This window comes from Herpailurus yagouaroundi, unplaced genomic scaffold (assembly GCF_014898765.1).
Source record: "Herpailurus yagouaroundi ecotype Mexico unplaced genomic scaffold, PumYag 185, whole genome shotgun sequence".
Classification (NCBI taxonomy): domain Eukaryota; kingdom Metazoa; phylum Chordata; class Mammalia; order Carnivora; family Felidae; genus Herpailurus; species Herpailurus yagouaroundi.
Genome location: NW_024412416.1, coordinates 24,094,188 through 24,109,626, shown reverse-complemented (window position 1 = coordinate 24,109,626; position 15,439 = coordinate 24,094,188). Strand labels below are relative to the sequence as shown.

The 15,439-nt window shown below is 34.3% G+C and overlaps 1 long non-coding RNA gene across 1 annotated transcript in view; it reads right to left on the bottom strand.

Moving 5' to 3' along the window:
- Nucleotides 1-15,439, bottom strand: part of LOC121042533 (uncharacterized) — a 51,935-nt gene that overhangs the window by 31,749 nt on the left and 4,747 nt on the right. Inside the window, exons 2-4 of the long non-coding RNA XR_005796276.1 lie at nucleotides 2,500-2,628; nucleotides 1,793-1,832; nucleotides 895-1,048 (exon numbers count right to left, since the gene is read on the bottom strand). This is a non-coding gene — a long non-coding RNA (uncharacterized LOC121042533). The remainder of the gene's footprint in view (nucleotides 1-894; nucleotides 1,049-1,792; nucleotides 1,833-2,499; nucleotides 2,629-15,439) is intronic.

Here is a 15,439-nt window from a genome sequence, read left to right as displayed (position 1 = left end):
TATTTCAGTGTGCTATGTGTCAAACCTGTCTACTAAGACAAGTTGGGCAATGCAGATAGTAGTTCCCTGATTACAATACAGTTTATGTTTTAGAAGTAGTCAATTAAAACTTCCAATAAACACAGCCATCTGTATTAAGCCTATTTAGATTAAACAGAAAACAAATAAAAGTCAGGATAATGTGAATAAAAGTGAAATATCTTGGTTGCCTTGAGTTCTTTACTCCAATTTCAAAATTCCAGTGATACCAATAAAATCATAGAACCATGTGTTCTACAGGATGGCATTGCCAAGGCTAAAAATGTCAGTTAAAGAGTCTGGTTCTACCTTAAACAACCAGAGTTGTTACAGCATCCAAGTCTTAAATTTGGGTACTAAGGAAGAGGTCAACTATGGTCAGGCTCTGATCGTGTTCTAGAGTGAGATCTACTAGGTTGAATAAAAACTAAAACTACAGAATATCTATTTGCATGTAACACAAATGTTTTAAGAGGCTACTGTTTTGGACCAACCACTCTAACAACTGAGGGCTCATGATTCAAATGACGAACAACGCATTTTACAAATGGTATCCAAACTGGTACATGGGAAGTACTCAGCTTGTGAGATAGCCTGGTTATAATCTATGGTATGACCAAGGTGTCCATGGGGTTGCATTAATTACATTTACCACATGCAAATCTCATTCCCACTTGTAAAGTAAAACATAGAGAAAAAAAAATCAATGAAGTAAATAACAATAGAGAAAAGCTCAAGATATAGTCAGAGAAGAAAGAAGTACTTAACATTCTTGGCCATTACTTGCCAAAAAGCAGACCACTTCTATTCCTGGGGAGATTTATGTTTATATTTATATTTATATATTTATATTTAAATTTATATCTATATATTTACATTTATATCTATATTTATATTTATAACTTGTGCCCTTTGAGATACAATGATGCAATGAGCTTCAAAAAGAGGGAAATAACATCAATTTGGCGATGCTGTGGATGGAACCACTGCAGGAAGGTATCTATGATCCTCTTGTATACTTGTTCACCACCTAGGATAGTACAGAGGGAGAGATTGCAAATGAAAATAAACAACAGGTTATCACAAAGCCATTCATCAGGACAAATGGATATCATCTTCTAGCATTTTAGTGATATTTCATGAAAAACAATTCCTATGATCCTAATGCTAAATATCTCCAAACTACAAAAAACAGGTATATTTACTGTAGGAAAATGATGAAACTATAATTTTACTTCTTCAATCATTCTACTAGATTTTGAGTACCAATCTTATATTCCAAATTATTTTCATGTCATTTAACCTTATTTCATTCTTTGAACATTTCTCGTGTAACTACTTAGTGCTAATATATATTATCCATTCAGGGTTAAAAAATAAAAGATAAAGGCACAAAGAAATACTACAAATGTGCTCTGTAAATTTCATAGTGTTTCATAGAAACCTTTCCAAAAAACAAAACCCATTATCAGAGTACCCACATATACATTATCCCTGCTTTCCCGAAAGCTTATTGTGCAGTGTCTGATGATCCTAATGGAAGATGGCCGTAAGAGAAGAACACTTCTATTTCAGTTTCATTAAGTGTTGCTTACTAACAAGATATAACGACAAAACCCTAGGTTTAACTATTACATCAAAATAATCAGTTATGCCAACATAAAAAGTTTGATGAAAAAAAAAGGTACTGTCCAATAACTCAAATAAGAATGTATTCCATCAATACACCCAAAAAGATCAGTTAAAATCAGGGTATTGGTGTTAATGCTCTTACCTGTGGTCAAAGTCTCTTTGGTCCTTGCTTATGAAACATGCTTGTGAAAGAAAGAAAAAAATGCTTGAAAATATCTGAAAAAAAAAATCTTCATTCACTCATCAAATGAAAGGGTGTTAAGAAGGTACTTCTTTAGAGTAATAGTGGAATATTCCTCAACTCTTGTCTATCCGTCTTATCTGATATTAGGAATACCCTAAATCATACATCTGGAAATAAAAGTCAACTTCCTGCTATCATTAAGACCCATATTATTAGCAGCAAATTATACTTCCTAATATATTTTCTTTCTGATGCCCTTCTATCCTTTTACTTTTTACCCCTACCTGCCTGACTTCCTTGACTCCCTTTATCCATCCATTACTAATGTATTTATTTCAAAACATTTAATATTTAAATGAATTTAAAATTTACTGAGTATACTGACAGATTATAGTCTCTGGATAACATCACATTTTATGGCAAGAGTAGGTAAGAGTCGTAAGTAAAAATCTACATAATCTATATATCAACATTGCCTCAATATTTATTTAATACCTTTTTAAAAATCTCTTATATTCCATCTAATTGGCAATCATTCCACAATTTGACAATCCTATGCTTTATCGAATTCATAAATGGTTTGGGATCTTAAAATATGAAAAACTGATTCCACATCAAACTGGTCAAATATAAACAAATAGTATACCAGTGTTACTGATTCTTACCAGCACTGTTGAAGAATGAAGTCCACAGAAATGATAAACAAGTATAAGAATTTGGATTGATATGGAAATGTCAGGTAGTGAAGCATCTAAAATATCTCACTTCTTAAGCTGGTAACACCTCAGTTAAAACTGTGGAAAATATGGGGAAATTGTCATATATACAATGACCACCATAAAAAACATAAGGTAAAGCTGACTCTTTGATCAACCTCACAAAAGACCTCAAGTTATTAAATAATATACAAAAGTCAGTATAATAGAAACTACTCTCATAAACTCACTACAATTGTTTTTTCATTTCTTTTTGTTTTGCTCTTTTTAAAAATTTAGGGATACCTGTGAGGCTCAGTTGGCTAAGCCTCTGACTTCAGCTCAGGTCATGATCTCACAGTTCCTGAGTTTGAGCCCTGCGTCGGGCTTTGTGCTGACACTTGGAGCCTGGAACCTGCTTTGGATTCTGTGTCTCCCTCTCTCTCTGCCCCTCCCCTGCTTGTGCTCTGTCTCTCTCTCTCGAAAATAAATATTAAAAAAATTAAAAATAAATAAAAATTTATTATTGCAACAGTATGAGAAAGCAACCACTATTTTTTTTCTTATTTTTAAATAATTCGCCTATTCCCTCAATAGTCCCTCCATTTTTTCCATTCAACTTTACATGGTGATTTTATTATATTAGTCTATTCTTCCAATGATAAAATTTCTGTACCACCGCTTCTTGAATCAAACCATCTATCCATCAATGCATCTATCAAGTCACTCTGAAAACGTCAACAATGCTAGCACACTCATGCAATACATTTATCTGTGCATTGATTCCTATATTGATCCATTACTCTAGTCATCCATATCTATAACTATTAATCTAAACATATATCCGTACACGACACATGCACCCAACATTCCAGTCTGAAATCCAAATTCTAACCTCTAAGTATCTAACTATCTACACCTTCACTGAATATCAAGTCCACCAATCCACATATATCTCAGGTATTTTTTTGAACATTTTTTGAAAACATTAATTCTTGATTCTTGCATCTAGCCATCCACTTAATATTCTAGTTCCCATCCATTCTTTCAGTCACCCAATGTTGAACTAATTCATGTATTGCTCTGCCCTCAATTACATAAAGAAATAGTTCCTTACACACACTTTTCCAGCCTTCTATTAAAATACCCTTCTTGGAGCACCTGCGTGGCTCAGTCTCTAGATTTTGGTTCAGGCCATGACTCCAGGGTGGTAGGATGGAGCTCTGCATTAAGGCTCAGTGCTGAGTGTGGAGCCTGCATAACATTCTCTCTCTCTCTCTGCCCTTCTCCCCCACACATGCTCTATTTCTAAAACAAACAAACAAAAATATGCCATCTTGCATCCACTAATTTTTTAAATCTACCTAAGTGGACACTATGCAAAAATTTCATTCCTCATTCTCACATTCTTTATTCTATCTATCCACCCCTATAAACAAGTTTTAAACCGTCAATCCATCCCTCCATTCTATGTATTCATTCACCAATCCTTGAATTATTGCAAGTAACTTATCCATTTATATTAGTCACTTTTGAGTTACAGCAACTTCAAAATCTTACTGGCTTAACAAAACAAACATTAACTTCTTACTCATGAAAAGACCTTTGTGGGTCTGATCCATAAAAGTAGCTTTGCCCCATATGACACCTCATTGTTACAGGTCATTCTCTCTTGTGGCATCTCTAATTCAAAACATTATTCTATGATCATCACAAGTAAGAGATTAAGGAGAATCTCATAAAGCAGACTTAATTTGACTGAGTTTTAGTACCTAAGGAACTAAAAAATCTGACTGTTTACAACTTAAAATGACCTTTAGGCCCCAACTCTCTCTGAATAGAAAAGCTCTGCACCTCCCTTAGAGAATATATCTCACACCACCTATCTTAAAAATAATTATGCAGGGAATAGGTATGGACAATATGTCAGAAGGCTGATACAGTGTCAAGAAGAACAAAGGACAAGTGAGAATCTTCCAAGTACTAATAAAATGTTCTCCCTCCTCACAATATCATAATAGATAATATATTCCAATGAATATGTATCTTGCATTCTATCCTTTATATTTTGCAGCTTTTATTATGGTTGCCTTATCCTTGCTCCATACTTGAACACTGGGAAGTTACGTACAAATAACTTCTTTTTTTAAAGTTCCTATATCTCTGGACCAGGAATAGGCAAACTGACACACAGATCAGTGCAAATAACCTGATTACAGTGCACAACTGAGAGATATTGGACTGTTATCCAGGTGATTCCTTATTTTTGTTCCCACTGAGAAGGGTGTAAAGTTTAATGTGCATGTAGAAAGTAAAACCAATATGTGAAGCCAGAGAGGTGTCATTTGGTAGATGTTACTATTGTTTAGTATGTTCTTTCTACTCTCTTTGAAATCATGGAGGAAATACAGTTTGTAAACCTTCTAAGTTTACCTTCTAAAACGTGTATATGATTGATTTCTTTTATCTAAGAAAAAACTTGTAAAGAAATTATTTCATGAGTTACTTGCAATTTTCCATGTTATCTCTCAAAGTGACAAAAAAACATAAAATCTTATGCTGTGATGGAAGTGACAGGAGATTATCACTGTTTGTGACATTTGGCCTACCAATAATTGCCATGAACCTATGACCCCTAAAAAAATCCTGTCACTGTGAGAAATTTATCTTTGTGATTTAAAGTAACTCAGATCTAGCAATTAACCTTCCCTGAATCCACCTACCTATATATTCTTTTAGGCCCATATCCATCAAATCATTCATTCTTGTGTCCATCTATTAATCAGTTCATTTTGCATTATCACGTACATCCACAGTATCTTATCCACACTCCCTTCCACTCTTGCATTAACCTATATATATATATATATATATATATATATATATATATAACATCTTTTTTATCGTGTAAAGATGTAATATATATATATATATATAATTACTCAGCCATCAAAAAGAATTAAATCTTGCTATTTACAATGATATGGATGGAGCCAGCGTGTATATAAGTCAGAGAAAAATACTATATGATTTCACTCATGTGTAATTTAAGAAGCAAAACAGATTAACATATTGGAAGGGAAAAATAAAAGATGGGGACGCAAACCATAAGACTCTTAACTCATGAGAACATACGGAGGGTTTATGGAGGGAGGTGGGCAGAGGATGGGCTAAATGGATGATAAACACTGGATGTTATATTTAAATATTTAAGTGATCACTAAATTCACTAAATTAAGTGATCACTAAATTCACTAAAGTGAATCACTAAATTCTATTCCTGAGACCAATATTACCCTATATATTAATTAACTAGAATTTAAATAAAAACTTGAAAATCAAAAATAACCCTATATATACACTAACACATTTATACATGTATTCCATCCCTGAATATTATACATATCCTTGTTTCTTTTTAATTTTTTAAGCTTATTACTTTGATGGGGGTGGGCAGAGAGAAAGGGAGACAGATTAATGAGGGGCTCAAACTCATGCACCATGAGATCATGAGCTGAGCAGGAACCAAGAGTCGGTCGCTTAATTGACTGAGCCACACAGGTGCCCCTATATCCTTGTTTCTTAATTGTATCCAGAAGGCATTTCTGAATTCATCCATCAATCCATGCATGAAGTTGTCCATTTAAATAGAGAGAGAGAGAGAGAGAGAGAGAGAGAGAGAGAGAGAGAGAGAGAGAGCGCAAGCACCAAGCAGGGGTGGAGCAGAGAGAAAGGGAGTGAGAGAATCCCAAGCAACCTGTATGCTCAGAATGTAGCCTGACACAGGGCTAGATCTCAGAGTTCATGAGATTAAGACCTGAGACAAAAATCAAGAGTTGGATGCTTAACCAAGTGAGCCACCCAGCTGCCCCAGTATCATCTATTCTTTATTCCATCCATCTTCCTGACCTAATGACATCAGTATATCCTTCATGCATCCGTTACTTGATTAACCAGTTCTCACATTTATGCAATCATCCCATGAAGGAATCTTAGTTTTGCCAATTCCACTCAGTGATCAACCAGCTAGGTAGGCATAACTCACTACAGTGGAGAGTACTAAATAGGCCCTCAAGTATTTGATTAAATCAACTTATTTTTCACTAATGGACATCAAAATAGCCTCACCACAGGATTAACCTCAAATGACCTATTTTAAAGTCTTTGCATAGTTGTGATGAGCACCAGATGTTATATGTGTCCAATCACTAACTTGTACAAATGAAACTAATACTGCATTGTATGTTAACTGGAATTTAAATTAAAAACTAAATCAATCAATTAATAAAATTTTCACATAGAATCTCAGGTATCTCTACTAGGACTTTGCAATATTGATCAAATCCTTTAAGAGCTACCTCAAATCATTCTGAAAGATAATGAAAGGAGAAAGCTCAGGATTTGGGAAATGTTCATTACACACATACACACACACACACACACAATACCACCTTTACCCTTATACAACTTTTAAAGGAATACCTATTCTTTTCTCAGGATACTGACAAAATCACCAAAACCTTGAATTCCTACCTAAATTGAAATTTAACCAATACTTTTATTTCTAACTCTATTCCATAAAACACCATTACATAACTAATTCTCACATCCAATGTCCTATTTATCAAAATTATGTTGAAAGCCCTGTACTGTTTTCAGATAGCACCTATGTACCAGAAACAAAGGCCATTAACAGTTGTGATAAAATCACCAGAAATACCATTTTGCTCTCATCACTTCCTATAGCCCAATATTATTTTATACTTACATCCCCAAAATTATATCGTAACTTACATATATTCATCAATCCATTATAAGGTTGTATGTAACTATAAGATGACTAAATACTTAATTCCTATCCATAAAAGTTTTACATTTTATAATCCCAACATCATATGATTTTGCCAGATTCCCCTTCTTTCAGATTGCTGAAAGAGACTGCTGTCAAACGTCTGGACTTACTATAAATCTGACAGTTGAGAAGATCATTATATCCTGGTTGTATTTTCCATTGTAATTATAAGAATATCCAAGAGTACTTCTACATGATTAATAACAATTTATATTTCTTCTATAAACTATCTGTTAAAATAACTTACTTATATTTTATTGGTAGTTTTCTTCCCTCTATTAGAATACCTTATATTAATTAGGGATTTCAGCATTCTTATTAAATATATCTCTTTAATTATCAATTGGTATTTACTTTGCCCATTGCTATTTAACATCAAATTTTCTGAACAATTCCAGAATTTGAATAATCTGAAATAAAATTTTCCTCCCTCCTAGGATAAACAGAAATTAAGTTTACCATGTTCTGTAATTCTGATATTTCTTTAGTTTTAATTAAAACCCCTGAATCACTTAAAGTTCCTCCTGTTCTATATCAGTAGAAATAGGTCACATTTTATGTTTCTGCATTTGGCTAACAATTTCCAATGATTTCAGGTAACCCCACTGCAATATCTTCTAATGCTACTGTCAACATCTGGATTTTCTATACTTTTGTATTACTGTGCATTCAAGTGCCTGCCAATAAGAGTTTTCTAATTGCATTGCTAGCCATTTCATCTTTCATTCCTATTCTATATACAGTTTTCCTCATATTTATCCCTCAAATTTATAACCAAAATGTCTAATTCAAAAAATGAATTTTTAAAAAATCAAAATTGTATTTTAAATTCCCTCATAAGTTACTTATTAATTTATGATATTAAAACTTAAGATAAACTCAATTATCATTGCCAATTTTAAAAATTCAACTCTGAAGAATATTAGGTACATCCTGCCTTTTGCAGTGATAGATATGAGGAACAGATGTATTGAGAACAAGATTCTTTATTCTTTGACATATTTACTGCATATAAAAATATCTGAATCACCTTAGAGGAACCAGATAGCCTGTCTTTATACACATTCTCATAAATATAATGCCATTCTTAGTCTGGAAAAGAGCCTTTTATTTGAAGTACTGGACCATAGTGAATTTCATAAATAATACTTCTGGCTTGCAATCACCTTAGTATTTAAAAATATGCCTTTGATGTTTACAAAAAAAGTGATATAACTGGAGCAAGAAGGTGGATAAGAGAGAAGGAAACAATAAGCAAAGAAATGGTATTGGTATTTTAAAAAGCTAACCAAATGCCATATTATTTCATTCATATGTGTAATTTAAGAAACAAAACAAAGAAGAGACAAACAGGAAAACAAAATGGACCCTTAAATATAGAGAACAGATGGTTAACAGAGGGGAGGTGGGTAGGGGGATTGGTGAAATAAATGAAGGTGACTAAGAATACACTCAGTGTAATGAGCAGTAAGTAATGTATAGAATTCTGCAATCATTATATTGTACATCTTAATTAACATAACACTGTACGTTAACTAGAATAAAAAATCATATTTAAAAGGAAACAAATTGAGAGTATAAATATACCTCCAGATTCTTTTCTGTCCACTGTTCCTGTTTCTAACTTATCCACATTAGAAATAGTCATTTCTTCATGGAAAATGATAGAAAAACAAAGTGCTCCTGTACTTTTCCCTAATCAGAAATCTTTCCTCTATTTTCTACTCATGAAGGCAAAGAAGTGGGGTTGAACATGTAAGACAAAATGTAAATAGACTTAAGATGGCAGGGGATAGCACTGAACATTCAATGTAGAATATTCTGTGACTTCTACTCTGAAACAAACATAAAAAAAGTGCTATCATTCATAACTAAATGAAAGAAATTAAACACTCCCTTCTGGGTGTCTCTTGATAAAGCTTATTGTCTTCCCAACAGACCATAGACAAATAGAAAATAACAAAATAAGATCTTCCATTGAGTGAAGACGGAAGACCACATGTGAGCATACAGAAAGCAGTAAAAATAATTATTTCTGTAAAAATTAGTCATGGGATTCATAAAACAAAAGGATGTAAAAAAGGATGTCAAATATATGAAACCTGGAGGGGAGAGGAGTAAATAATGAGTTTAACGTTAAGCGACCATGAGGCTTAATGCAGACTGCTATAGGCACAAGATGGCATATATAAACCAATGGTAACCACACATTTAAAACATAAAAGTAATAGATATGAAAAACATAAATGTAACAAATCCAGGAACATCTTAAAACCAAAAAACCAAAGAAAAAGATGAGAATAAACCTACAGCAACTATTAAAATCTTGAGAACAAGCAGTAACCTCTTTGACATAAGGCATAGTAACTTATTAGATATGTCTCCTGAGGAAAAGGAAACAAATGCAAAAATAAATTATTGAGACTAAACCAAAACAAAAAGCTTCTGCACAGTGAAGGAAACAGCAAAACTAAAAGGCATCCTACAGAATGGGAGAAGATATTTGCAAATAACATATCTGACAAAATGGTTAATACCAAAATCTATACAGAACTCATGGAATTCAACACCCAAAAAGTGAAAAGTCCAATTAACAAATGGACAGAAGATATGAATGAACATCCTCAAAAAATTAAAAATAGAACTTCGCTACAATTCAGCAATTGCACTACTGGGTATTTTCCCAAGAATACAAAAATACAATTTAAGGGATACATATGCCACAATGTTTATAGCAGCATTATGAACAATAGCTAAACTATGGAAAAAGCCCAAGTGCCCATCAAATAATAAATGGATAAAAGACATGTGGTGTGTAAACACAATGGAATATTAGCCATAAAAAAGAATGAAATCTTGCATTTGCAACCACATGGATAGGACTAGAATGTATTATGCTAAGCAAAATAAGTAAAAGACAAATACTATATGATTTCACTCATGTGTGGAATATAAAAAATAAAACAAATAAGCATATGGAAAAAAGAGAGAGAGAGTCAAACAAACAGACTCTTAAGTATAGACAAAAACTGATGGTTATAAGAAGGGAAGTGGATGGAGGGTTGGGTTCAGTGGGTGATAGGAATTAAGGAGGGCACTTGTGATGAGCACCAGGTATTGCATGGAGATGCACAATCACTAAACTGCACACCTGAATCTCATATTAGATTGTACATTAACTGGAATTTAAATAGAAACCTAAATAACACCCCACAAAACAAGTAATAAAATGACAAAGAAGTTAGTTCTATGTATCACTATTTACTTTAAACATAAATGGACTAAAAGCTCCAATCAAGAGACAAAGGGTATGAGAGTAGATGTAAAAATAAGACCCAGGGGCCTCTGGCTAAGTTGGCAGAGCATGTGACTCTTGATAGTTGAGTTTTAGACCCATGGGCATAGAAATTACTTTAAAAAATAAAACATCAGCAATCCCTATTGAAATATGACCAGCATTCCTCACAGAGCTAGAACAAATAATCCTAAAATTTGTATGGAACCCGAAAAGACCCCAAATAGCCAAAGCAATCTTGAAAAAGAAAACCAAAGCTGGAGGCATCACAATCCCAGACTTCAAGTTGTATTCCAAAGCTCTTATCATCAAGACAGTATGGTACTGGCATAAAAACAGACACTCAGATCAATGGAACAGAATAGAGAACCCAAAAATGGACCCACAAACGTATGGCCAACTAAACTTTGACAAAGCAGGTAAAAATATGCAGAAAATGTTTCTGGGAAAACTGGACAGCAACATGCAGAAAAATGAACCAGGACCACTCTCTTACACCTTACACAAAAATAAACTCAAAAAAAATATGCAGAAAATGGTTCTGGGAAAACTGGACAGCGACATGCAGAAAAATGAACCTGGACCACTCTCTTACACCTCACACAAAAATAAACTCAAAATGGATGAAAGACCTAAACGTAAAACAGGAAGCCATCAAAGCCTGCTCCCCTAGAGGAGAAAGCAAGCAAAAACCTCTTCAACCTCGGTCACAGCAACTTCTTACTCAATACATCTACAGAGGCAAGGGAAACAAACAAAAATGAACTATTGGAACCTCATCAAAATTAAAAGCTTCTGCACAGCGAAGGAAACAATCAGCAAAACTAAAAGGCAACTGACAGAATGGGAGAAGATATTTGCAAATGATCTATCAGATAAAGGTTAGTTAGTATTCACACTGTATAAAGAACTTATCAAACTCCACACCCAAAAAACAAATAATCCAGTGAAGAAATGGGCAAAAGACAGGAATACACTTCTCCAAGGAAGACATCCAGATGGCCAACCGACACATGAAAAAATGCTCAACATCGCTCATCAAGGTAATACAAATCAAAACCACAGTGAGATACCACCTCACACCAGTCAGAATGGCTTACCAGTAACAACAGATGTTGGCGAGGATGCGGATAAAGAGGATCTCTTTTGCATTGTTGGTGGCAATGCAAGCTGGTGCAGCCACTCTGGAAAACAGTATGGTGATTTCTCAAAAAACTAAAAACAGAGCTACCCTATGACCCAGTAATTGCACTGCTAGGTATTTATCCAAGGGATACAGGTATACTGTTTCAAAGGGGCACATTCACTCCAATGTTTATAGCAGCACTATCGACAATAGCAAAAGTATGGAAAGAGCCCAAATGTCCACTGATGGATGAACAGAAAAAGAAGATGTGGGGTGTGTGTGTGTGTGTGTATATATATATGTTTTCCATACACACACACACACACACACACACACACAAGTAAGTACTACTAGACAACCAAAATGAATGAAATCTTGCCATTTGCAACTATGTGGGTAGAACTGGAGGGTATTATGCTAAGCGGAATTAGACAGAGAAAGACAAATATCATATGACTTCATTCATATGATGAATTTAAGATATAAAACAGATAAACATAAGGGAAGGGAAGCAAAAATAATATAAAATCAGGGAAGAGGACAAAACATAAAAGACTCTTAAATATAGAGAACAAACAGGGTTGTTGGAGGGATTGTGGGAGGGGAATAGGTTAAATGGGTAAGGAGCATTAAGGAATCTACTCCTGAAATCATTGTTGCACTATATGCTAACTAACTTGGATACAAATTAAGTAATTAAAAATAAAATGAAAATAAAAATTGTAAAAAAAATAAAAATTAAGTAAATAAAAATTAAAAATTAAAAAAATAAGACCCATCTATATGCCATTAAGTGACACATTTCAGAAAGTCACCCACAAATTAAAGTGAGGGGATGGAGAAAACGTATGTAAGTGGATATCAAAAGAAAGAGTAGCAGTACTTACTATAGTGGACAAAATGGACTTTAAACCAAAGTATTAACCTATTCTTCTCAGTGTATTCTAAAAAACAGAAAAGAAAGGAAAACTTCCAAATTCATTTTAAGAGGCCAGCATTACCCTGATACCAAAACCAAGACTCCACTAAAAAGGAGAACTATGGGCCAATATCCCTGATTAACATGGATGCAAAAATTCTCAGTAAAACACTAGCAAATGAATCCGACAATACATGAAAAAAATCATTTCATCACAATCAAGTGAGAGTAATTTCTGGGTTGCAAGGTGGCTCGACATTCACAAATCAATCAACGTGATGCACCACATTAATAAAAGAAAGGATGAGAACCACATCATCATTTCAATAGATATAGAAAAATTATTTGACAAAGTTCAACATCCATTCATGTTAAAAAAAAAAAGAAAAAAAACCTCAACAAAGTAGGCATGGAAGGAACATACCTCAATGTAATAAAGGCCATCTATGAAAACACCCATAGTTTACAGTAAGGAACAAGACAGGATGCTCACTCTCACCACTGTTACTTAACATAAGGGAGGTCCTATCCTCAACAATCAGACAACAAAAATAAAGGAACCCAAATTAGCAAGGAAGAAGTAAACCTTTCACTATTTGCAAATGACATGATACTCTATACAGAAGACCCAAAAGGCTCCACCAAAATACTGCTAGAACTGATAAATGAATTCAGTCAAGCTGCAGGATATGAAAGCTATGTATGGAAATCTGTTGTCTTTCTGTATGTCAATAATGAAACAACAAAGAGAAATTAAGGAATCAATCCCATTTACAATTTTACCAAAAACAATAAGATACCTAGGAATAAACTTAACCAAAGAGGTAAAACACCTATACTGTGAAAAGTGTAAAATGCTGATGGAAGAAACCGAAGATGACATAAAGAAATGGAAAAAGCATTCCATGGTCATGGATTGGAAGAATGAATATTGATAAAATGTATATACTACCCAAAGCAATATGCACATTTAATGCAATCCCTATCAAAATACCATTAAAATTTTTCACTGAACTAGAACAAATAATACTAAAATTTTTATGAAAATAAAAGACCCAGAATAAACCAAAGCAATTCTGAAAAAGAAAAGCAAACCTGGAGTCATCACAATTCTGGCCTTCAAGGTGTATTAAAAATCTGTAGTAATCAAAACAGTATGCTACTAGCACAAAAATAGACACACAGAAAAGTAGAACAGAATAGAAAACAAACCCACAACTATATGGTCAGTTAATCAACAAAGCAGGAAAGAATATCCAATAGAAAAAGACAAGTTTCTCAATAAATGGTGTTGGACAGCAACATGCAAAACAATGAACCACTTACTTATACTACACACACAAAAAATAAACTAAAAATGAATTAAATACCTACATGTGAAACCTCAAACCATAAAAATCCTAGAAGAGAACACAGGCAGTCACTTCTTGGGCATTGGCCGAAACAACTTTTTTTTCTAGACAAGTCTCCTGAGGCAAGGGAAACAAAAGCAAAAATAAACTATTGGGATATATTTTAAACCTTCTGCATAGTGAAGGAAACCATCAATTAAACTAAAAGACAACTTACTGAATGGGAGAAGATATCTGCAAATGACACACCCGATAAAGGGTTAGTATCCAAAGTATAAAGAAGTTATACAACTTCACATACACACACACAAAAATAATCCAATTAAATAATTACAGAATTCATGAACATACATTTCCCCAAGAGACACACAGTGAGGCACCCAGGTGCCTCAGTTGGTTAAGTGTCCAACTTCAGCTCTAGTCAAGATCCTACAGTTCTTGAGTTCAATCCCTGCATCAGGCTCTCTGCAGTCAGCAAAGAGCCTGCCTCAGATCCTCTGTCCTTCTCACCCTGTCCTTTTCCCCACTTGCTTCTGCTCCCTAAAATGAACATTTAAAAAAAAAAAAAGACACACAGCTGGCCAACAGACACATGAAAAGATGTTCTTCACTCATCATCAGGAAAATGAGAGGGGCACCTGGGTGGCTCAGTTGGGTTAAGCATCTGGCTCTTGATTTCAGCTCCAGTCATGATCTCCCAGTTCATGGACTCTAGCCCACGGATTTGGGCTCGATGCTGTCAGAGAAATCTTCTTGGGATTCTCTTTCCCGCCTCCACTCACACATTCTCTCTCTCAAAAATAAACATTAAAAAAAAACTACAGTGAAATATCAGCACACACCTGTCAGAATGACTAAAATGAACAACATAAGAAACAGCAAGTATTTGGAAGAATGTGGAGAAAAAGGGACTCTCTTGCACTGTTGGTTGGAATGCAAACCGGTATATCCAATGGAGGTTCATGAAAAAGTTAAAAATAACCACCCTACAATCTAAAAATCATATTACTGGTATTTATGGGGCGCCTGGGTGGCGCAGTCGGTTGAGCGTCCGACTTCAGCCAGGTCACGATCTCACGGTCCGTGAGTTCGAGCCCCGCGTCGGGCTCTGGGCTGATGGCTCAGAGCCTGGAGCCTGTTTCTGATTCTGTGTCTCCCTCTCTCTCTGCCCCTCCCCCGTTCATGCTCTGTCTCTCTCTGTCCCAAAAAAATAAATAAACGTTAAAAAAAAAATTTAAAAATCATATTACTGGTATTTAGCCAAAGAATACAAAAACAGTAAATCAAAAAGACACATGCGCCCCTATGTTTTTTTCACTATTATTTACAATGGTCAACATATGGAAGCAGGTCAGGTATCCATTTA